Raw genomic sequence first — 24317 nt, 5'->3', positions numbered from 1 at the left:
GGTCAATCTGAGTGAAAAATCAAACTAAGACTACTTAATAGGACTTTTTAGCAAACAATCTTGTTTATCCAATTTACCAACTGGATCACTGCTGTCTAATCAAATTTGTAACAATTATTTTCAATTCACTGAGCTCTGTCACTTTGTGGGTTATACGTAATGAGATGCTTTTGGTTATTTTTGTATTTAGTCTTCTTTTGTGTATCGAAGGTTGTCAGATTTGTTCTGTTTTATTCTGAAGTCTTTATACCCTACTGGAGTAACATGAATAGAGTTAGTGTTACAATTTTTTTAAACCAAAAAAAAAAAAAAAAAACCACATTTTTTTTCATTTTAAAAAGTTTTAGGTCACATAAAACAAGGCAACATTTACTCCTTCTTCTCGTCCTGGCACAAGGTCCGTGAGCAGCTCCTCCACCATTGCGCTGTTGCTCTCTGAGCCAGGGTTACTCTGTCACTGGTCCCTTCCACCTCCATGCTGTCAACCCCCTCCTGCCCACTCTCGTTGTCCTCAGGAGTAGACGTGCCTTATTCACCATTCTTCTGGTTCTCTGCAGTGTCTTCAAGGTGGGTCTCCTCTGTTTCCATTGGGATGTTCTCCTCATCCTTCTTCTCCTCAGCTTTGTTCATCACTTGCTCTTCCTCGGGGGACGATGCTGCCTTGACTATGCTCAGCTTGCTCGGCTGCCTCCTCCCTCTCCTCCTGCTTTTTGAGGGCCTATTCCTTCGCCTGTGCGATCTCGACTGCAATCTTCTCCATGTCTACTTCCACCTTCAGACCACGCAAACTTTTAAGTTCATTGTTAAAGGAGTCTGTATTTTCCAGGAATTTCCTCTTCTTTTCCTGGTGTCCTTCGTCTGTCTGAAGAAGCTCGGCTTCTAGTTTCTGCTGATGAACCATTAAAAGACTGGACCTGTCGCTTGAGGATCAGCATTCTAGCTGTTGTCACAACCGACCGCACATCAGGAACCACACTCTCACTAAGACTCTCACTGATGAGGCGGTGGTTTCTCTGGAAACGGGCAGTGGCTATATGCTTCACTGAGAAGCCATCATCATAATCGCCTGGGTCCTCAGCAGGCTGAATGCTCATGTAAGGTTCTCCTTTCTCCACGCGAGACTGTCTCTGTCGGCTTTCTTCCTCTAATGCAGCTTCCACATGACTTTTTGCATTAATATTTGCATGGTATGCAGGGGAATTATGATATGGGGTATGCAGGCCTTCATAGATTCATTGTTCTCTATCTTTTCTGCTTCGTATTCGTTTAAATATCCTTGTTTCTCTTCATCAGTGAGATCTTGCCACATGCCACCAATTATCTTGCCAATCTCCCACAAGTTTAGGTCAGTGTTGGAAGCCTTTACTTGGTCCCAGACCTTTCTGCTGTACCTCATGTAGGGCATCAGCGGCTTATCTGGTGGCTTCGGAGGCTTTGGAATTGGAATGCCAGAGGACAACATGACCCGGCTGTTGGTGCCCAGGTTCCCTCCCAGCCTGTAGTTGTTGTAGGCAAGATGACTGTATGGATTGTATCCCACAAACCCTGGTGTGCTGGGCATCTGTGTTGCAGGAGCTGGAGTGGGAGGTGGGCCGTAAGATGGTCTTTTTGACATTTTGGAAGACTAAGTTCTCAGTTCCCTAAGAATAAATCTGAGACACCCCGGGCCGAGAAGGCCTAATGTTACAATTTTAAAAATGAATAGAACAATATATTTTACAAATGTTATTTGATGAAGTATTGAAACAAAAAAACCCAAATATATATATATATACATATATGTATATATATATATTTAACACTATTATAAACAAATTTATTCAAATGTAGAATGTTCTTTTTGGAGTATTAGGCAAAATATTTAAAAACAATTTAGGGGTTCGGGATTTAGCTCAGTGGTAGAGCACTTGCCTAGAAAACACAAGGCCCTGGGTTCGGTCCACAGCTCCGAAAAAAAAAAGAAAAAAAAAAAAAAACAATTTAGATGCCAATAAGACCAACAATTCTGTATTTAAACATCATCAGAAGGAATTTATCAATGAGATTGGTTTTAATGGACAAATTACACATATTGTTTTATATTGAAGTTCTTTGTAAACATCAGTATATAAGATATAATCTTTTTATACATATGTGTACTTATGTGAAAATACATTTTATAAAGAAAGTCTGAAATAAAAGGAAATTTGAACAAATAAAAGATATTTGTGAGAGCAGAGGTTAGATGTCTAAATTGATCTGGTACTTTCTGCCCAAGAATAAGAAACTAAGTTTTGATTGGAAGCATGCACAGAACAGTGGTAGATACTTAAGTCCTAGCACCGATGAGGTGATGAGACGACATTGTAGTATTCCTGGAGCTTACTAGAGAGATAATTTAGTCAAATCTGTGTGCTATTGTCGGGAGGGATGTCTGAACCATGCAAAGCTATAGCCCTGCCTTGAGCAGATTTCCTAAGAAGGGCTTGACCTTTTCAAAGAACAGGTCCCCAGAAGACTGTTGCCTCGTTGTCTAAGGAGAATAGCTTGCAGTTTAATGATTCACCTTATGTCCTTGGGCACTTCCCTGTACTCCCCCGCCCTAAGCTTCAGTTCCTGCTTCAATTCCTGCTTCAGAGCTTTAAATGCTGTAAATTCCTCTCAATAAACAGACCTTGACAAAGACACTGTCTTGGTCTCGCTCCTCTTTCCCGCCCATTCCTCCTCAGGTTTGGATCCCTCTCGGTTTCTGAAAATTATGAAGCTCCTGCGGGCAGGGGCATGTTATGAATTCAGTGAAAGACTTCTTTCAAAAATAAGATGGAGATTGAATAATAAACACAATAAATGTTGACTCTGATGTTTCTATGCAAGCTTGCACATTGCACACACACATACACATGCACACACACAAACTTGTGTATACAAAAGAGAACTAGTCATGAGAAAATTTTAGAATGTATTATTTCTAAAAAGTAAGAAGACATTTTATTTTATGATGTAAAAAATGTGGACTTCAAATTCTTAAATAAAAACCTCTTAGTCTGAGAGGCAATTACAGCTAAAAGTTACTTGTATTGTTGACTATGTGTCTTGGGATCTGTGTACAAGATATTAAATGAAAATTTAACCTTAAAAGATAAAAATTGTGGTTCTGAAACCAAGGAAAAAATTATATAAACATTTAAGCACATTTTGAAACAGTTTAAAGCAATGAAAATAATTCCCTTTTATTTAGTCATATGAATTGTCTTATACAATAAAGCAAATAAGTAACGTTTTAAAATATTTCAATTATAGCTGCTTCAATGAGTAAAACTATGAATTTGAGCCTTTAAAATCTAGAATGAAAGAAATACAATTATGGCTATTTTCAAATAATATAATAATTTGTAAGACAATTAAACATTCTGCTAAAATATTGTGAAATATTTTTATTAGTTCACTAATAAAAAGTGTTCCACATTTGTGCCCTCAACTCCTTTCTCCTACATCAACTTCTCTTTCAATCTAGGGCAATGCTGCCTTGTCTTAACCCTCTGGGAGTAGATGTGGTTAGACCTGTAGAGACTTGCTTGGTTCTTCGGAGAAAGAGGATGCTTAGGGGAGGGGAGAATTCACCCTCTCAGGGCACATGGGATGGGGAAATATGTAGGTGGGGACCAGAAAGGGACACAACATTCAGGATATAAAGAAATAAAATAATTAATTAAAATTAAAATAAATGTCAGGTCTAATTTATCATTTAAGTTATGTGTGCTTTTGTAGCTATAGTGTCATAAAGAGTATCTGCTCCTTTCACATGTATACATTGATTTAATGAAATTACAAGAGAATATTAAATTTTCTATGTACATATTGAAGATAGTTGAAATTCAAAGTTAATTTTGATATGTGAGAACAATGCAATAGCTATCTTTGGTTGTCAACTAGGCAAAATCAAAATTCAATTGTAGAGATTCTCAATAAAGGATTGCTTACATTGGGTTCCCCTGTGGGCATGTCTGGGGAGGACTGTCTTCATTAAGATGATATTGCATGACTCATCCCATTCTTGGGAGCACTATTTCCTATCCAGAGGAACCTGAACAGTGAAAAAAACTAACTGAATGCAAGCAAGTCTGAATAAATGCATTCGTTTCTTTCTGCTCTTGACAGCAGAGATGATGCAATGTGATTAGCTGTTGAACTTGCTGCTCTGACCTTCACAAAATGATGGGCTATAACCTACAATATTAAGCTGAAATAAAACCCTTTGTTCCATAGGTTTTTAGAACTCCTTTTCACAGTAACAGAAAGGAACCTATGATACCAATATATTTATTTGATATTTTTGTAGTAAGTCAAAGCAAATTAATAGGAATTCTCTTTGCACAATGATAAAAGCATAGTACTCGAATATAGGAAAGGATTTATTAAACGTATGGTATCTTATAGATAGATATAACAAATTTAATTTTATTAAAATCATGAGGAGAGACGTGTAGACTGATAAAGTGCAGTAATGAGCAAAAAAAAGGACACATAAGGAACGGACATTGCAGAGAGAGGAATCACACATTTAGAGGGATATCACTGGTGATTAGGAAAACATGCATGAAATCCATAACAAGGAAGCATTTTAGTTTCATTTGACAGTAGACATTAGTAAATCTGAAAATGCCAGATGTTCAAGTGAGTACTGGCAGGAGCACAAATGCTCATAGATACAGACTAGTCTATTCTACTGATATGTTCGCAAAAGCTTATTACTGTGTTTTACAAAGATGAATAGCAAGGCACCAAAGTACAGATGAATAGCACTGCACCTAAGTACCTGAATATATCGCATCTCCATATTTATAAAAGAAAAATTCCTACCAGTTTTTTCAGAGAATCATAAAAGTATATACCTATTAATGCCTTACATAATATTTAAATTAATATTCAATGTACATTAAAATCTAAAGACTAAATAGGTGCAGTTAATCTCAAACTCATATAATATAAATATATACATTTCTCTAGTAAACTATTAGAGTCAATACCGTGAATAAAATGTAAGCAATCAGGAAAAAAAATTGCAAGATAACATTTATGGACAGCTGTAAGAGAACACAGCGGGAGTGGGGTTACTCCTTACTTCAATCAGGTTTGGAACTACTCAACTCCACAGAGACAAAGGCAGCATCAGAATAAAGCCAATTAAATTTTGTTTCCCAGACAGAGAACTGGTTTCTCAGAAATGAAGTGACTGGCAGTCTGCTAATCTAGATGATATGCTTGGAAGGTCCCTACACCGACTGCAAAAATTCTGCCTTTGTCCTTTTTCTCTCCTGCCCTCCGATTTGAGCTTTATAATCTAGAACTTCAACTTCAATAATCAAACTGCCCCCCCAAAAAATTAGTGAGAGAATCTATGTACACATGTATAAAAATTCATAGTGAAATTTTTTGTAGGAATCAGGTATTTTAAAGTCAGATAAAAAATATATTTTCCAAAAATGGGGCAAAATATGTGGTATGCAATAATGAGAGACACATTTTTAAGTTTATATCCATGTTAATCATGTGAGATTTTTCCTGGAATGGCAATTAGTATTAGTGAATGGGCATGTATAAAATCATACATATACAGACAATGTATGAGAATATAATAGATTGGCATTTAAAATTCATAGACTAACAATTTCTTATTATATTTTGACTGGCTTTTAGAACCAAAGCTTACTTGAAACTTACTGAAATTTAAATTATCTTCTAATCCTTTTCCTTTTCACATTATAAACATTCAAAGAATTGACTTAGACATATATAAATGCTCTACTCACTGGCACTGTAATTACTTTGACACTCTTGTTCATTCATTCACACATTTTCTAGGTATTAAAAATTGATATAAACCTCATTGTAAACATGGCGTTTCATCTTACAGATGCACTCAGCAACAGCACGTTACTTTTGCAGCTTCTTGTATTCTGCAGTTTTCTCATAACTGCATATGGAAGTAAGAGACTCATTGTAATAATTTTACTCCAATATGTAAACTGACTATGATTTATAGGAACTGCTTCTTCTAAAAGGACATTTAGGTTGTTTGTATGTTTATGGTATTTCAAAGCAATATTGTATACATTAATCATTCCTCATGGGTGAGAGTTTATCACTAATGTAAATGCAGTCCCTTCCAGTACAAGAGTTATGTGCATGTCTAAGTTGAGTAGATATTATCAATCTTCTTCCTCACGGGTTGTACAAGATTGTCTTTCTACCAGCAACAAATGGCCTTGGCTACTTACAGTGTTTGATCAGTAGAACACTCATGTTTAATAATCATCCTGCAATTTGATGGTCAGTTCAGAAAACTCAAGACATCTAAGTAATTCTTTCTGAAAATATTTGAGTTAAGTATGTTTTGTGTATTTGTATTTTAAATGATAATGCTATGTGTGTGAATGTTCTTGGAAAAAAGGCATTCAAATCATCCATTCATCTGGAAGTTTTTATGATTTTATATTCATTCTATGATTTGAGAAAAGTTTTGATCAATTGTGTAATACTTATAAAATAATGTACTTCAGTGCTGTCAAACTCACTTCTACCTCATGTTAAAAGCTGGGAATTACTAACGGTTTTTTTTCAGTTTGGTAATTTTAATAATTGTCATACATTTGTAATCTTTATGAATATTTTTAAGAACATTCATTTAGAATACAATTTTTAACCTATCCTGATTTCTAGTTTATTGTTTTTCAATAATTATTAGTACATTCATTTATGTAGCATTATATTATCTTTATCTCAATTGTTTAAATGTTGCAAAATCAATTGTAATTTTATTCCATTATTGCTTAGTAAATACTAGAGGGAAACTTTTACTTAATGCAGTATTTTTTTCTTAATCTTATAATTACATACATGGGATTTACTTTTATTTTCTCTTTTGTCATAGAGTAACAAGTAATAATTTTCTCATAAAGTATAGGATAGTTATTTTTAAATTACACATTGGAACCATTTCAACTGTAGACAAAAGTCCCTGCTGGTCCTGTGTTACACTCAGAAACTCAACTCCAACTGTGGTGAAAACAGTGAGAATCAAACAAGTCTGACAAACCTCCAGAAAGAAGACTGAGAGAGAAATAGTGACTACTAAGCATTTGGAATGTTTTTGCTTCATTGTCGGTGCAAGACTCTGGGCTCCTTAATGGTGATTTATAAAGTATTTGGAGGAGAATCTGAGACCTTGACTCAATGTAGACAAGATGCCCTGCTGAAGAAATAAGGAACAGAAACTCTAGAATTGACATAAGAATGGAAATATTAGAGGTTGAGACATTTGTCTTTAAAAATAAAAATGTAAAAAGCTGTAGAGGGGAGACTCAATGTTAGGCTTTGCCCTCCGCACACCAATGAAAATAAACATACACTGACACACACATAAACAGAGATGCATATGGCATATGCATATAACAAATAAAACAGCATGCAAGACTGTACAAAGCACCATGAACTTTAAAACAGTAACAATGAAGTGACATAAATGGAACTGAAGGCTAGCCTTGTGAAAAGTTAAAACTCAAGTATCCAGTTACTTAGATATGAGTTATTAAAACACAAAAATTGTCTGTGTCTAAAATGAAAGAAGAGGAGGAAGATGTTTCTGTCGGCTTGTTAATAGTAAAACATACATGGACAAATACCTTGGAGGTTTTATAACATCAGCCCAAAAATATTTCCATATTCAGATATAAATAGTTAAAATATTAAAAATTTGATAAAATTTGGTTAATTAATTTATTTGTAAAAATTCTCAACAAAATTTATTTTGATGAGAATAGCCATTGAATGTTTCTCAAAACCCTGTAGCAGATATTAAAATCAATATAAGAAAAATTAATAATTTTCTAAGCTCAAGAACATGGTGAGCATGTTTAGCTTGCTCAATGATTTTCACTCTTACCCAAAGGTGTTTTTTTTCCTATTTTCCAGGGTAGGTCCTTAAGCTAAGAAGAAATGTTGTAAAAAGAAATGGCATGAGAGATTTTATGTAAACATAAAACTAGAACATGTACAACATTATTGACACTTTAACAATACCATGCTTTATAACATTAATATAGGAACAATTGCGAATATTTCTAATATTCGCAACTTAACACGACAGTACTCCATTCTGTTCCTCTCTGCTTCCTTTCTTCTAGGTCCTCCTATGTCCCAATTACCTTGTGTCCCAGAAATAACAGGACAGATTCAAATTTACCATAAGTACTGAAGTGCCTCTAAGCAACTGTAAGTTTCCAGGACAAATCACCCACAATAGATATCTCAAAGAGAAATTACTGGTGAGGGACTCTGCCTTTCTAGCAAGTAATTTTCTACTGGGATCTAGAGAGTTCCCTACCTGTTACTTCCCTAGAAAATCTTGTATAGCTCAAATAGTCATCAATCAGGCACTAGCTATACTATTTCCTAAATTAATATGATGATCAATTAGGCAACAGCTAGACCTACTTTACAGTTATTCATGTTCCACTTCCTTTCCTTGATTTTTTTTTGTACAATCCCCAAAGCTCCTGTTAGTACCTTGAGGACAGGCTTAAAGCTCTTTATCTGTTCTTCTCAATTTGGCCATATTCACACATTTACCCTTCTCTGCCTTTTATGCCTTCTCCAGTTGAAAGGTCCATTGGGCTATTACCAAATCACCCATTAAGGTTGTCCTAGTTTCTTCTGTAACACACTCTCCTTTTTACTATGCTCAGTGAATCCACAGATAAGAAATAAAAAAACAAACATGTAGACATTGTCCTTTTAAGACTGGGCTACTTATCTTAATATGATGACCCCTGTTTCCATATATTTTTCTGCAAATAACTTTATTATTTATTTTCATTTCTGAATAAAACATTTTTCTATGTTTCACATTTACTTCATCCATGTTATATTTTCTCTACTTTGTAAAAATAAATGTAAAGGGGCTCAAAATATTAAAAGAAGTGAAATTGCCAAAACATTAAGAGAAACAGTTCAAAATCAAGCCATATTTTGTAAGTTTCTGGCATCGTGACAATAACACAGACAATAAAATTAAGAAAGGACAAATAGGGCTCCATTGAGTTAAAAATCTATAGCACAACCAAGCAACATTCAAAGGAATGAAGAAACAGCCAGTAGAATGGATAGAAATCCTTGCCAGGTATTCATCAGTAAATTTTGATTCTGTCATAAAGAATATTATACCAGACATAACTGTCATAATTTGTTTAAAGCCCTTGAAAGAGTAGCTGGGCCTTTATTCAGATATGATTTCAATCTGGACCAAAAGATGCAAGCAGTCATGTTGTGAAGAACCTGTGTGGATGGGCAACTTACAGGACTGAAGGCTTCTAGACAGTAAGGCTAGTTAAGGAACCATGCCCAGATGCTCTGTAGCTAATTGCATAGATAGGAGTGATCTGGAAGGAAAAGTATCTCATTATGGGACCTTACTTACATCTATTTATAATGGAGTAAAGTAGATCCACCATCCAAGTGAAGGTCCCTTCTTTATGAGGGTTGATACCTTAGCCAAGCAATCCTGAGATACCACCTGACACCAGTAAGAATGGCTAAGATCAAAAATTCAGGTGACAGGTGATACAGGCAAGGATGTGAAGAAATAGGAACACTTCGCCATTCTTGGTGGGATTGCAGACTGGTACAACCACTCTGGAAATCAATCTGGCAGTTCCTCAGAAAATTGGACATAGTACTACCTAAGGACCCAGCTGTAGTACTCCTGGGAATACAACCAAAAGATGCTCCAACATATAACAAGGACACATGCTGCACTATGTTAAGAGCAGCCCTGTTTATAATAGTCAGAAGCTGGAAAGTATCCAGATGTCCTTCAACAGAGAAATGGATACAGAAAATGTCATACATTTACACAATGGAGTACTACTCAGCTATTAAAAAATGACTACATGATATTCTTATGCAAATAGATGGAACTAGAAATTATCGTCCTGATTGAGGGAACCCAGTCACAAAAGAACACAAATGTTATGCACTTACTGATAAGTGGATATTAGCCCAAATCTTGGAATACCTAAGAAAAAATCACAGGTCATATGAAGCCCAAGAAGAAGGAAGACCAAAATGGGGATGCTTCATTTCTTCTTAGAAAGGAGAACAAAATACTCACAGGAGAAAATACAAGAACAAAGATTGGAGTGGGGATTGAAGAACAGGCCCTCCAGAGACTGTCCCATCTGGGGATCCATCCCATATGCTGCCACCAAATCCAATCACTATTGCTGATGCCGCGAAGTGCTTGCTGACAGGAGCCAAATATGGGTGTGTCCTGAGAATCTCTGCCACAGCCCTACTGATACAGATGAGGATGATTGCAGCTAACCATGGACTAAACAAGGGGACCCCAATGGAGGAGTTATTGAAAGAATAAAGGAGCTGAAGGGGATTGCAACATCATAGGGAGAACAGCAATATCAACCACCACACTAGAGCTCCCAAGGCCTAAACCACTAACGAATGAATACACATGAAGGGACCTATGGTTCCAGGTACATATGTAGCAGAGGATGTCATTGTCCAGCATCAATAGGAGGAAAAGCCCTTGGTCCTGTGATGTTTCATTTCCCCAATTTAGGGGAATGCCAGGGTTTTGAGGTGGGAGTGGGTGGGTGGGAATGCGAGCATCCTTATAGAAGCAAGGGGAGGGGGCTGTTGGAGAGGGGGGAAAGGGATAACATTTGAAATGTGAATACACAAAATATCCAAGAAAAATAAAATTACCCTATGAGGAAATGGAGTCTCCAAACAACACAGAACTTCCTATTCTCTTGGAAAGAAGAAATCATTTCCCTTAATGGTCCTTTACTACTATTGTAAAAAGAGGTCCTGAGAAACTGAATTAGTCCAGAGTGTTCTTGAAAGCACATCCATGTAGTACATTTTGTCTTTGAGTAGATTTTTTTTCTATGAAATGATCAGTAATACGATACTTAAAATTAGTACCAATTACAATGTCGTTTAGAAAATTTAAGTTTCTGAATTTCACTTACATTGAATCACAAATATTTCTAAATTTATGATAACAAGGCACATTTACTTAGGAAAATATCAATGCCATCAATATTCTTTGGTCTGTTGAAGGTATCATGTGAGCTTCAGAGGATAGATCAGAAAGTAGAGCCTGAGAACAAATCCTGGTTGTATTTAGCTTGCTTTCTACGGGAAAGAAAGAGGAAAAAGACAGTAAAATGTTATTTAAGTGTAGATATAGATATAGTACATGAACGGATTTTAAGTAGTAAAGCATGGGGTAGTTTTAATAAATTGACTCCCACCATTCATGAATCTTCTGTGTTCACAGCAATTGGAAGCAGGAGCTAATGCAGAGGTGAGGAAGGAGTGCTGATTATATTGGCTCATTCCATGGGGTTTGCTCAGCCCCTTTTCTATCTATCTATCTATCTATCTATCTATCTATCTATCTATCTATCTATCTTTTTTCTTCCTTTCTATTTTATAAATGCATTCCTCTCTCATACATAACATCCCAATTGCAGTTTCTCCTCCTTCCGTCCACCTGCTCCTCCTCCCTACCCTTCAGAAATGGGCAGGCCTCTTAAGAATATCGACCAAATATTGCATATCAAACTGCAATAAGACTACTGGGTAAAGCCACCCAGGAGGAGAAAAAGTATCTCAAAAGGATGTAAAAGTGCGAGGGATGGTTCCTACTACCATGTCTATTGGATCACACAAGAAGACCAAGTACATAATCACAACATTATGCAAAGAGAGTTCGTAAGACCCCTGTAAACTCCCTGGTTGATGATTCAGTTTTTGTGAGCCCCTGTGAACCCAGGTGTCTTGGTTAGGGTTTTATTGCTGTGAATAGATACCATGACTGAGGCAACTCTTATGAGGATAAAATTTAATTGGGGCTGGGTTACAGGTTCAGAGAATCAGTTCATTATCATCAAGGAGGGAGCCCAGCCGCAGCCAGATATGCATGGTGTAGGAGGAATTGGGAGTTCTACCTCTTCATCTCAAGGATGCTAGAAGGACCCCACACAGGTAGTTAAGAGGACAGTCTTACTGCCCACCACCACAGTGGCAAACTTCATCCAACAAGGTCACACATAATCTAAGAAGATGACATATCCTAAAATGCCACTTAATATGCTTAATATGCTTAATAGCATACTTCCTAATAATAGGACAAGTGTAGTCAAATCAGCGCACCAGGGTAATTGGATCTGTGGATTATCTTGTGGTGTCCTTAACCCCTCTGACTCCTTCTTCCTTCTCTTGCACAGGATTCACCTAGCTCCACCTACTTTTGGCTGTGGTTCTCTGTATGTTTCCAAAGTATCTCAATTCACAAATGATTGTCATAGTTTGTGTTTTACAGGTGTGAACAGATGCCATGATCAAGGCAACTCTTATAAGGATGACATTTAATTCGGGCTGCCTTACAGGTTCAGAGATTTAGACTCTAAGCATTAGGCCAGGAGCACGGCAGCTTCCAGGCAGGTAATATGCAGTAGGAGTTGAGAGTTCTACATTTTCATCCAAAAGCCAACAGGAAAAGACTAGCTTCCAGGCAGCTAGGAAAAGGTGCTTAAAGATGACACCCACAGTGACACACCTACTGCAAGGCTATACCTCCAAACTGTGCAACTCCCTGAGCCAAATATATTCAAACCACTACAATATAATAGTATATATAAACTATACCAAAATTTTACCAGAGAAGTCCTACACCTTCAGGAAAATGGATGGATACAAGATTAGCTTAAAAAAATTAATGGCCCCTCTATATGCGAATTATGAATGGACTAGGGAATTAGAAAAACAACATACTTTACAATAGCTACAAATAATATAAAGTGTCTTGAGGTAACTCTACCCAAGCAAGTGAAAGACCTGTATAACAAGAACTTCAAGTCTTTAAGGAAAGAAATTTGAGAATGTATCAAAAAAATGGAAAGATCTCTCATGCTCATAAATCACTAGGATTAACATAATAAAAATCACCATCTTACCAAAAAGAATTCACAGATTCAATGCAATCACCATCCATATTCCAACACAATTTTTAGAGACCTTGAAAATAACAATATTCGAATATATATACATATACATGTATATATATATATATATATATATATATTTCTCAACTATACTACTTCATGCCAATATTAACTAACTTCTAACCACTGCCCTGGTGCTTTTTAAAGGATTTAAGGGGCAAAGCAGATATGTGCTTTACTATTGTTGTTTATTCTTGTATAACTAACTCTGCCACTAAAATTACTTAGACATTAAAAAGAAAGACACCAAAGGAAGAGTTAAAGGAGAAACATAAAGGAAGGAAGAAAGGAAGGAAGGAGAGAATGAAGGAAGAAAGAAGGAGAGAAGGAAGGAAGGAAGGGATGGAAGGAGGTGAGGAAAGTGTGGCGATAGGGAGTGAGCAAGCCAAAAGTACAAAAACTGATCAAAATATATTTTAATTTGGATACATGAAAAATAAGGTGATTACTGTTTACTAACCTCATTCTTCTGAGAAGCATGTAAAAACTTTTGAAGTAAAAACTTTTGATACTATATTACTTTTATTTTTCACTGCCAAGGAAAATGTGAAATGAACAACTTAAAGTCAGAGTAATTTGTCTCAGCTAATGTTTTTTGCCATTTCTATTCGTCATGACATAGAAGAAAGGAAATGCATCTTCTCACATCATGACATCTGGGAATCAGAATGAAGGCAAGCCTCTGCATTAGATTCATTTGTTAATTGATTAATCTTCTAGGCTTCATGCCTGAGAAATTATGCTATCCATGGACATGACACATTTCATGTCTTACTTAATCCTTCCTGTACAGACATATTCACCTTACAGACATATATAAGCTTTTGTGTTTTCTTAGATTACTCTCAGGTGAGTCAAGTTGATCATCTCTATTAACCACTACAAATACCATATTATCTGGTAAATGAAATTTTACAGCTTGAAATGTATGACCTAAAATAATGTTAAATATTAAACAATGTTAAATGTACCCCCGTCATAACTCTTACTTTTTGTTTACAATTTTTAATATACCTTACTGTGTCTTCTTTTAATCCATTTATCTACTCACATAGAAATCTTTCTTAATTTACCTAAAATTCATATATTGTATAATCAGAATGAACATGTAGAATGCAAAATATATGTTAATATATAAAACAATTTTTGCTCAAAAATTAAAAGTATTGTCCTGTTGTTCAGCCAATTAAATATTAATCACATTGAATTGTGATCAGCATTATTTGCACATGCAATATCTCTGTTCTTGCATGACAGAAAAATATAATGTTTAGAAATGTCTCAGAATGGAAGAACTACTTCAGCAGTTAATAGTATATCATGTTCTGTGTTAGCTATAATTCCAGCCTGATGGAACCCAATCTCATCTAGCTTATGTGATCACTTGCTTTTATAGCATAAACAGACACACATACAAATACATAATTTAAAATGTAATCAATATTTTCATAATAAATTGTATATATTGTTATGACTTTATAAACTATAATTATCTATCAAAGTGACTATTGTAATAATTCTTTAAATAGCAGTGTCAACATGTAGCTTGCTAACAGATATATGACATTTACATGTTTGAACAATTTCATTATATTTTGAATTGCTGGGAATTATGCATGTCCATCATACAAAGCATACAAATTCTATACTGGGCAAATCACTAATGCCTTTGACACCATTATCCAAAGAATTCACTGACAATAATATGTGAACAGTGAATAAATAAAGTAACAAAGACTATTTTCAGGGAATTATACATAGGGTTCACATTTATCAACTCTTATTGCTCAGAACAGTAAAAAAAAAAAACCCAAGTATTATGAGCCTTGTAAATTAGTGATGAAAAAAGACAAAAGAAACTAATGGATCCAAAGACTATCATAGATCATGGCATGTTATTTCCAGACTGTTAAACATGACCATGATGAACAATTGCAGGTGCTTAAAATCACCATGACTTCATAAAGCATTAATTAGACAATGAATGTCAGCAGAAAATCATGAATATAGCTTCTCAAATGTAAGGTTCATGGCCACCTGTATCAGAAATCTTTCCCCAGGGAGGAGTGGTAAAAATGTAAATATATGTCAATTACAAGAAACTTATGAATTAGACTACTAAATACAGATGTCTTGAATTCTAACTGTATAAGTAATAAGCAAATTATTCTGTTCACATTGCTATTTTAGTGCATTAAATTAAAAGAGAGACTATGGAAATAAAATCACTTTACTCAATTGTGACAGGCAATTTGAATGTCATCTTCGCTGCTAAGCTATGATCATATCCAGCTACATAAGCAAATACTCCCTTAGTATTTCCTTGAGTCTTTTTTGAATGAAATGATTTTGTAAATCAGTGTATGTTGAACGAAGGTGATTACCTGTATGTGAATAGACCTCAGTAGTAAGTGAAGGCTTGAATGAGACTTCTGCAAAACCTTAGCCTTGTGACTTAAATGTCAACATTGCTTTTCCATGGTATTTACTGTAGCAGCACCTGCTGAAAATATGAGAATTCCTATGTTCTGCAACCTTGGCAGCAATTCTTAAAATGGTTTAGTTTCTTGAACAAAACCTACAAGATGAACTGAGTAAGTACGTTTATAGTGGTAGCTTATGGGAGCTGGTTTCTTCCCATACACCATCAAGATCAGAGAGAAATGAGTAAGTGCAACCCATATGCTTGTTTACTTCTATTCAACTCAATTTTTTTACTGTAATACAGTTTAAGGGCACCTGTCTAGGGATAAATGGCATTCACACAGGAATGTGACCTCTCACATCTATTAATTTAAGTAGAAAAATTCCCTCAGGTCAACACAATTTATTATTATTATTATTATTATTATTATTATTATTGTTATTAATGTAATGCCCAATTGAGACTCTTAACAGCTGGTTTTTAGTTGTCCCAATTTACTATTAATGCTAACCATCACAATGCCCTTTTGTTTTGTAGCACACTGAATTTATCTGTATCTTTCAATGCAGTCCAGAAACTATCTACTGACATACAGTCAACTCAGTGTAGGTCCTGTGAAAGCTCAGTGTATGTAGCCAGAGCTTCTGTGAAGTAATAATTGTAATGGTTTGGCTATTCCCGAAGGATAAAATTTTCATATCTTCTCCCTATATTTCATCTAGCATACTCTTTCTACCTTCTCTTCTGATATATTCCCTGAGCTGAGAGAGGTTCATACGAATATCCAGTTAAGAGCTCACCAGTTGACCTATGCTTATTGTCAGCATTAAAAAAATTGTGTCATTCATTGAATTGAAAGGCATCTCTGATTAAAGAAGAATAGAATTTGTCAGTAATACATAATCAGTATATATCAATAACAATATAATTTCTCCACTAGGGTCTTAATATTAAGACATGATTTTTGACTGTTTTTTAGGTTTTAGTAGAAAACATATTGTGTTGTGGGCTCTAAATTTTAAGAGTGGTTAGTTTCCTCCCCTAAGAGACATGGTAATGTTGCTTCAACCGATATATCTTGTTTATCAACCAGAAGAACTTTTATTTGAAATGTTTCCGATGAAGCTTGGGATTAGTCTCAAATTTTCCACTTGGAAGTCACCCGTCTTTTTCCCCTTAGTCTTATCAATGCAAAGAATACAATCCTCATGAAGTAGTTTGATTTTGAGAGAGATGTGAGAAATCAGGACTCAGGAGAATACACATTCAGGTTTCAAAATACCAGGTTCAATTATGGTAATGGCTTCATGAAGTTTTATATTGAGAGAACAGACAAATCATAAGTCAAGACTTAAAAAAACCTACATCTATGCAAACATTAGTAAACAGGGTACAGCAAAGTGGCAGAGCATGTAAGCCACAGTCTAAGATGATCCATAATTAGACTTACGATATAATTAGTTCTACATGATTGTTAAAGTTTTTATTAATCATCCTTGAGGACAGTTCATTTTAATGTGCATAATCTTTTTTAAAAACTATGTTCATGCAAGGACTAGTTTGCTTGTCTTCTTCATGCTTAGAGCCTATAAATGGAAGTTTTACCAAAGTGATGGCCCTCAGACTGTTGAAGAGAGTCAACTGTGTTGGAATATTAATAAATGCCCTAATGGTTTGTGCCTAACCTGTAGCTAGGTAATTCTATTTGTCACTTTTTCTTTTTTTTTTTTTTTTTGGTTCTTTTTTTCGGAGCTGGGGACCGAACCCAGGGCCTTGTGCTTCCTAGGCAAGCGCTCTACCACTGAGCTAAATCCCCAGCCCCTATTTGTCACTTTTTCATTCTCAACTCTTATTGATAATACTCTGCAATTATAGAATTAATTTTACTAAACAAGTTCTTTGGTAGAAGTTTTGGAGACACTTATGTATACTATCATATCATCTGTGGATATCAATATTTTGATTCTTTTTTAATTATATCATCATGTTGATCATCTTTAGTTTTCTCATTGCTGTAGCTAAAACTTCAAGTACTATGTACAAGAGATAGAAAAAAAGTGGACAGCCTTACTTTGTCCCTGATTTTAGGGAATTTGTTTTAAGTTTCTCTTCACTTAATTTGATGTTAGTTATTAGCTTCCTGTGTATTGCCTTTATTATGCCTTGTATATGTTATCCCTCCATGCTTTTAACATGAAGGGGTGTTGGATTTTGTCAAAGGCTTTTTCAGTGCCTAAAGATATGATCATATTTTTTCTTTCAGTTTGTTTATATGAAGGATTACCTTGATGTATTTTCTTATAGTGAACCATCACCACATCCATAGGATACCTACACTATACTCCACAAACCCAAAGAAGTTAAATGACAAGAAGGGAGAAGGGTCCAAACATGGATGTTTGAGTCTCATTCAGAAGAGGAAATAAAATAATCATAATAGGCAAATGGAGAAAGGGAACTGGATAGGAGGAAGAGAGATCAGGTATTGGGAGAGCCAGGGAAAGAGTGCCTGGAAAGGGGATGGAAATTGACAGCTTGAATAGGTGTGGGGAGGAGCATATCTCGTATGTGCTAGAGATCTGGGATGGAGGAGGCTTCCAGCAGTCTGTAGGGGTGACTCTAGCTGAGACTTCTAGCAATGGGGATGTGTATCAAGAAGCGCAAGGCACTGGGTTCGGTCCCCAGGTCCGAAAAAAAAAAAAAAGAAGTGGCTATCTCCTGTACCTAGGCAGGACTCCGCAGGGGAGGGATGAGAACACCACCCCACCCACAAAATTTTTGACTCAAGATTTGTCCTGCATACAAGAAATGGACAAAGATGGAGCAGAGACTGAGGTTCACCAACTTTCCCAACTTGAGACCCATTCCATGGACATGGACCAATCCCTAAAACTACTAACGATACTCTATTATGTGTGCCAATGGAAGTTTAGCATAACTCTTCTCTAGCATAGCTCCACCAAGCAGCTGACTGAAACAGATGCAGTGCCCAACACTCAATGGGATGGAGCTAGGAATCCCATGTGGAAGAGTTGGGGTAAAGACTGAGGCAAAGATTAAAACAGAGACTGAAGGAACACCCATTCAGAGCCTGCCCCACATGTGGCCCATACATATACAGCCACCCAATTGGACAAGATGGATGAAGCAAAGAAGTGCAGACCGACAGGAGCCGGATGTAGATCGCTCCTGAGAGACACAGCCAGAATACAGCAAATACAGAGGCGAATGCCAGCAGCAAACCACTGAACTGAGAATAGGTCCCCCGTTGAAGGAATCAGAGAAAGAACTGGAAGAGCTTGAAGGGGCTCGAGACCCCAAAAGTACAACAATGTCAAGCAACCAGAGCTTCCAGGGACTAAGCCACTACCTAAAGACTATATATGGACTGACCCTGGACTCTGACCCCATAGGTAGCAATGAATATCCTAGTAAGAGCACCAGTGGAAGGGGAAGCCCTGGGTCCTGCTAAGACTGAACCCCCAGTGAACTAGACTATGGGGGGAGGGCGGCAATGGGGGGAGGGTTGGGAGGGGAACACCCATAAGGAAGGGGAGGGGGGAGGGGGATTTTGCCCGGAAACCGGGAAAGGGAATAACACTTGAAATGTATATAAGAAATACTCAAGTTAATAAAAAAAAAAAAAAGACTGAGGGACCCAAGGGGATAGAAATTCCTCAAGAAGATCAACCGAGTCAACTAACCTCACCATTGATGGATTGCAGAGACTAAACCACCAAGCAAAGAGCATTCATAGACCGCAGCTAGCCCTACCTCCTGCAATATGTAGCAGATGTGCATCTCGGTTTGGATGTGGTCCCCAACATCTGGAGTAGGGGCTGTTCCTGAATCTGTTGCCTGCTTGTCGATCCTGTTCCACTAACTGGGCTGCCTTGTGAGTGGATGTGAGGGATCCTGCAATGACACCATGTGCCAGTTTGGGTTGGTGGGTGGGAGGCATGAAACTCCCCTTCTGGGAGGAAAAAGTGAGGAAGAAGGTGGAGGGGCTGCTCAAGTGAGGTACTGGGCAGAAAGGGGCAGCTGCAATTGAGATGTGATTTGAATAAAGTAATTGAGAAAAATGAAAAAAAATGCCCCAGTGCAGAAACAAAAAGCATCCAAGTTGCTTGATTACCAGCAGACCACTTTAAACTCATGAATTCCTTCCCTCATCATACACTGTAACTTAGAGTACTTTCTATATGTTTGCCAGAAGTGGTACTGAAAACTTAACTAGTAATTCTCAGAGCTTTTTTTTGGAAGGACGTTGTAAAGTTCCTTATTTTGCCACTGCATTTTGTCATATTTTGTTAGTTATGAACAGTAAATCCATAATGCTATTTTAGAGGTTAATCTAAAATTGAATTTGATTTATTTACCTAAAGCCTAAAGTAAATATCGGAATTTTCCACATCGTTAAAAGCCTTGTTTTCATGACTCTGACATTTAACACGCTTGCCGCTGACTCACACTTAAAAAGGAATATTCCATTGTCTGGCACCAGCATTTCAGCACTCTGTGTGTGTGTGTGTGTGTGTGTGTGTGTGTGTGTGTGTGTGTGTGTGTGTGTGTGTGTGTGTGTGCATGTGTGTGTGCGTGTGTGTGTGCGTGTGTGTGTGCGTGTGTGTGTGTGTGTGTGTGTGTGTCTTTGTGTTCATGTATATGTTTGCGTGTGTATTTTTTAGCAAGCTTATAGAATACTATGTTTCCTTATGGCTTTGCCACACATCTTTCCCATTATTTATCTCACCGTTATGCCTTTTCTTTTGTCATGGGACAAAAGAGAGCTGATCCTCTCTAGGTAGCTAGGCAGGAATGCGGAAGGAGGAGAGGGAGGCAAAGAGGGGAGAGGAGGGGGAATCCTTCCCATTGGTGATTTTCTCCATGGATCATCTTTAATTTTCTTCTATATATTTATCAATCTACTCATTTATTTATGATTTTACTTACTTATATTTCAAATGTTATTCCCTCTTCCAGGTCTCCCTTCCATGGACTCCTCCAACCAATCTTTCCCCCTTTTGCCTCTAAGAGGGTGGTCCTCCAGGCACCCATCCACCCACTCCAGCCTCTCCCCTTTTAGCATTCCCTTCTCTGGGTGTCAAGCCTCTACAGGACCACAGCCTCTCCCCTTTTAGCATTCCCCTTCTCTGGGTATCAAGCCTCCACAGGACCAAGCACCTCCCTTCCCATGTATGCTAGTACCTCTGAATAATATTACCAAAATGAATCATTCAATGAATTAATATATTGATTATGTTGGCATATTTATAATTGATTTAATTCCTAAAAACACCAACTTGGAAACCTTTGGACCTTTTTAAAATTTAATGTATATTTTACTGCAATAGCTCATAGGTTATGTATTCCTCAGTTGACAATTTTCGTAGATTCTCAAAACCAAGTGAAATATAGTTGAAGGAACTAAAGAATTGGGCCAAGTCTTTAATGACATTCCGCCCTTTTTTTCTCTTTGTGTGTGTGTCCTGTCTTAAAGAAACTTATCCTCTTATCAATATGAGACCCTGCCTAAGATCATACACCCAGAAAGCATGACCTGAATCTGAAAACATGATCCATAATAAATCCTGGCATTGTTCAGTTCCATCAGTTGTTTGGTCACAGCTCCCAAATGATAACACACAGTGCCTTTTCATATCAAGCCACAGTGAGATTCCTGATATTTCTAATATAATAAGTTATATCTGAACAGTAATCTTTGTTCTAGGTACTAGCTTTTATATTACTAGAGTGGAGATATTATTTTCTGTACAGTTTAGATGGAATAAAAACCGTTTCAGAGCTTTGTTAGAGTCAGCATCTCTAATAAGGAAGTACTTAGTTCAATACTGAAACGTCAAAATGTACTTTCCTGTCCATAATTCTAACACACACACACACGCGCACACACACACACACACACGCACGCACACGTACACACACACACACACGCACGCACACACACACGCACGCACACGCACAGGACAAATTAAAAATCAGTTAAGAAATAAAATACAAAACGCACAACAACTCATTTCACATTTGTCAATAGTTTATAGTAAATCACAAGACGAGGTCAATTCTATGGTTAAAAATAATTGAATGTCAGCAGGTACATGAAATAGCTAGTAAAAACCACTGATTTTAGTGAAATCTGGTAAAAAGGACTTTGAATTTACAGATAACTAAATACATAAAATTTTTGAAATTCATATTATGTTTAATATATAAATACACTAAGGAAAAAGTGTAGATACTTACTTTCTCAGAGAAAATCAATAAAAGTCCACAGTCTAAGAATAACGCTTGGTGAACAATTCCTTTTGGAAATTTAAAAAACTGGTCTAGAAAAAAAAGGCAGAGGGCCTTTTTCCTTAAGTGTGTTTTTACCCTTGGATTATTCGTGGACATGATTTCATGTCTCCTGTCACAAACATTTGTATTCAATTTATAAGACATATTTATACTTATTAATTGAGGGAACATAGCTATAGAACCCAATCTGATTAAAAGATATGCTGAGTGCTATTGTCAGAATGCCCTATATCTGGATATGGCCTTCTGCCTTATCCTTTTATGGTTCCCAGAAAAAAATCGACAATACATGTGGACAGTATTGTATAAATTAGTCTGTCCTTGGACATCTCTGGGAAAGGGCTGCTCTAATATTATTTAGTATGTATTTGCTGGCCTTTATTTATGTATTTTTTCATTCATGCCAAATAACCTTCCTTGCATCGTTGCTCTCTTTGTTCCTTTCATATATAGAAGTACACTGAAACTGAAGCAAAGTTGTCTGCACCATTAGACTACAGTCTGCCTCATTCATGTATGTCTTTTAAAATCCTGGGTCATGTAGACAAATCTGCATTGTTCAGCAAAAGCTAACATAATATATCAAATCAAATCAAATGCAGACACCAGTAAGGAGAGAGTTTAGTTCTCCTAAACTATCAAAGAAGAATAAAATGATGATGTGAGATGCTGATGAGTACCAAACACTTAAGAAGTGTGTTTTTATGGAAAGAATCAGTGGTAATAGGTTAATCATATGAGTTAATTCATGTGAGTTGTCAATATCACATGTTTGTACATCTACTTCTGTATGCAGTCAGTATTCTTAGAATGAGCTGATGATATGAATATTGTCAACCTACTGTCCACTAAATAAGAAGCCAGTGGCTCGAAGGCCTAGTAACCAGGGAAAGATGTCAGACCACAGATCTTTGACTAACCCAGGAATAGCCAATGTACATCAGGAATAGTCTGTGTAACCTAGAGGCCAGGCAGTGTCTTCACAAGTTACTAAGTAATAACTTATTTGATGGGTTTATTTCAGACTCCACCACCAAACAAACTGGGGCAAGTCTCAGAGTGGGTTTTGAAACTTCAACCACAGGACATCATATCAACCATAGGGCTTCATGTCCACTTCAGAAATAAACTGAGGATTGCCTTGTATGACAAGTAGTAGATAGAAAGGCAGAAATAATTGTTCAATGTGACAAGAGATGATGTGTCTACAGTGCACTGATTGAAATTATCTTATAAAAGCAAGCCTAATGTATTCCTTCCCACAATACATGAATAGCCTGTCTTACTCAAACTGCACTCGGTACTTAGCACTGGATTTTGGCAATTAGTTCATGTAAGAGGAAGATGTTTTATTTCATTTCTTGCAATTCATCTGGTAGATCGCATATATGGTAAAGTCTAGAAATGCTCACAGCTAAACAAACTTCTTTTGTTTATTTATATTATTAATATTACAAGGGAAACAAGTATTGCATAGTTCAATGGTGATGCTATTCATATCATAAGTATAGTATCTAACATGGAAATAATATGTTCGATTACATGTTAATCTTTGCCTGTGAATAATTTTTTCAATCTTATTTTCACCACCCGGATTCATAAAAGTAGTTGCAGTATGTTGAGGAAATGAACATATATGAAGTATTATCTACAAAAGTTCTCAAATTTAAACAAATTTTGTGTCTAAATTTGATTTTAAAAGGAAAAAATATGAAAAAATTAAAAAGAAAAAAATGTATGTCAATATGTTTCTTACCGATAATGATCAAATAAATTCTGATCATTTTTAAATATCATAGAGAACAATGCAAGGTATTTTACTATGATTTACCCATACTAAAATTACGTATTTTATTTAGAAAGTGGCCGACCAGAGCAAGGAAGGTGTAGTTACTGAGAATGCAAAATACTTCTGACTGCTTTCTCAATGTTGATTGCTCCTCTCCCACCATCTTCTGGTGGCTTTTGAGAATGCAGCTCAGTTCAACAAAAGTTTTTATTGTTTTGTTTTTTGTTTCCCAAAGGATGCTAACAATCTTACTGACAAAAGTTTTACTTCCTTGTTATTTTTTTATCTATTTGATGAACAACTCTATCATATATGTGTATATAGTATCTTCCACCAGTTAATATATGTTTTGAAAATTGCATGTACACTGCACTGTTATTTGTTTTGTTTTTATTTTATTTTATTTTATTTTTTTAGAAATTGTATTAGTTAACCATAAAAAGGTAATGAAGACTGAATAACTTAACTGTGGACATCAAGTTTTTCTTCAGACATCTCCATCCTGTATTTCCGGGGTCAAGGTCCTTCTAGGGTCTTGCTACTGAAGCCTGCACTTGACAGTCCTCCAGACATGAATGAAGCAAAAAGAAAAGTAAAGTGTTTCTTATTCTACCAATGTTTTTTGCTTTTGTCTGTTTTGTCTGAGGACCACATTGAAACAACTTCAACAGTCACTCATTACCACTATAAAGATATACCTTTACACAGCCTTATAGGAAGA

General features: G+C 36.2%; 1 pseudogene; it reads right to left on the bottom strand.

Annotated features, from left to right (window-relative positions):
- Positions 1 to 333: 333 nt before the first annotated feature.
- Smarce1-ps11 (SWI/SNF related, matrix associated, actin dependent regulator of chromatin, subfamily e, member 1, pseudogene 11) lies at positions 334 to 1615 on the bottom strand (annotated as a pseudogene).
- Positions 1616 to 24317: the final 22702 nt, after the last annotated feature.

Source organism: Rattus norvegicus, chromosome 2 (genome assembly GCF_021556685.1).
Source record: "Rattus norvegicus strain SHRSP/BbbUtx chromosome 2, alternate assembly SHRSP_T2T, whole genome shotgun sequence".
Lineage (NCBI taxonomy): Eukaryota > Metazoa > Chordata > Mammalia > Rodentia > Muridae > Rattus > Rattus norvegicus.
This window is presented reverse-complemented; position numbering and strand designations above follow the sequence as displayed.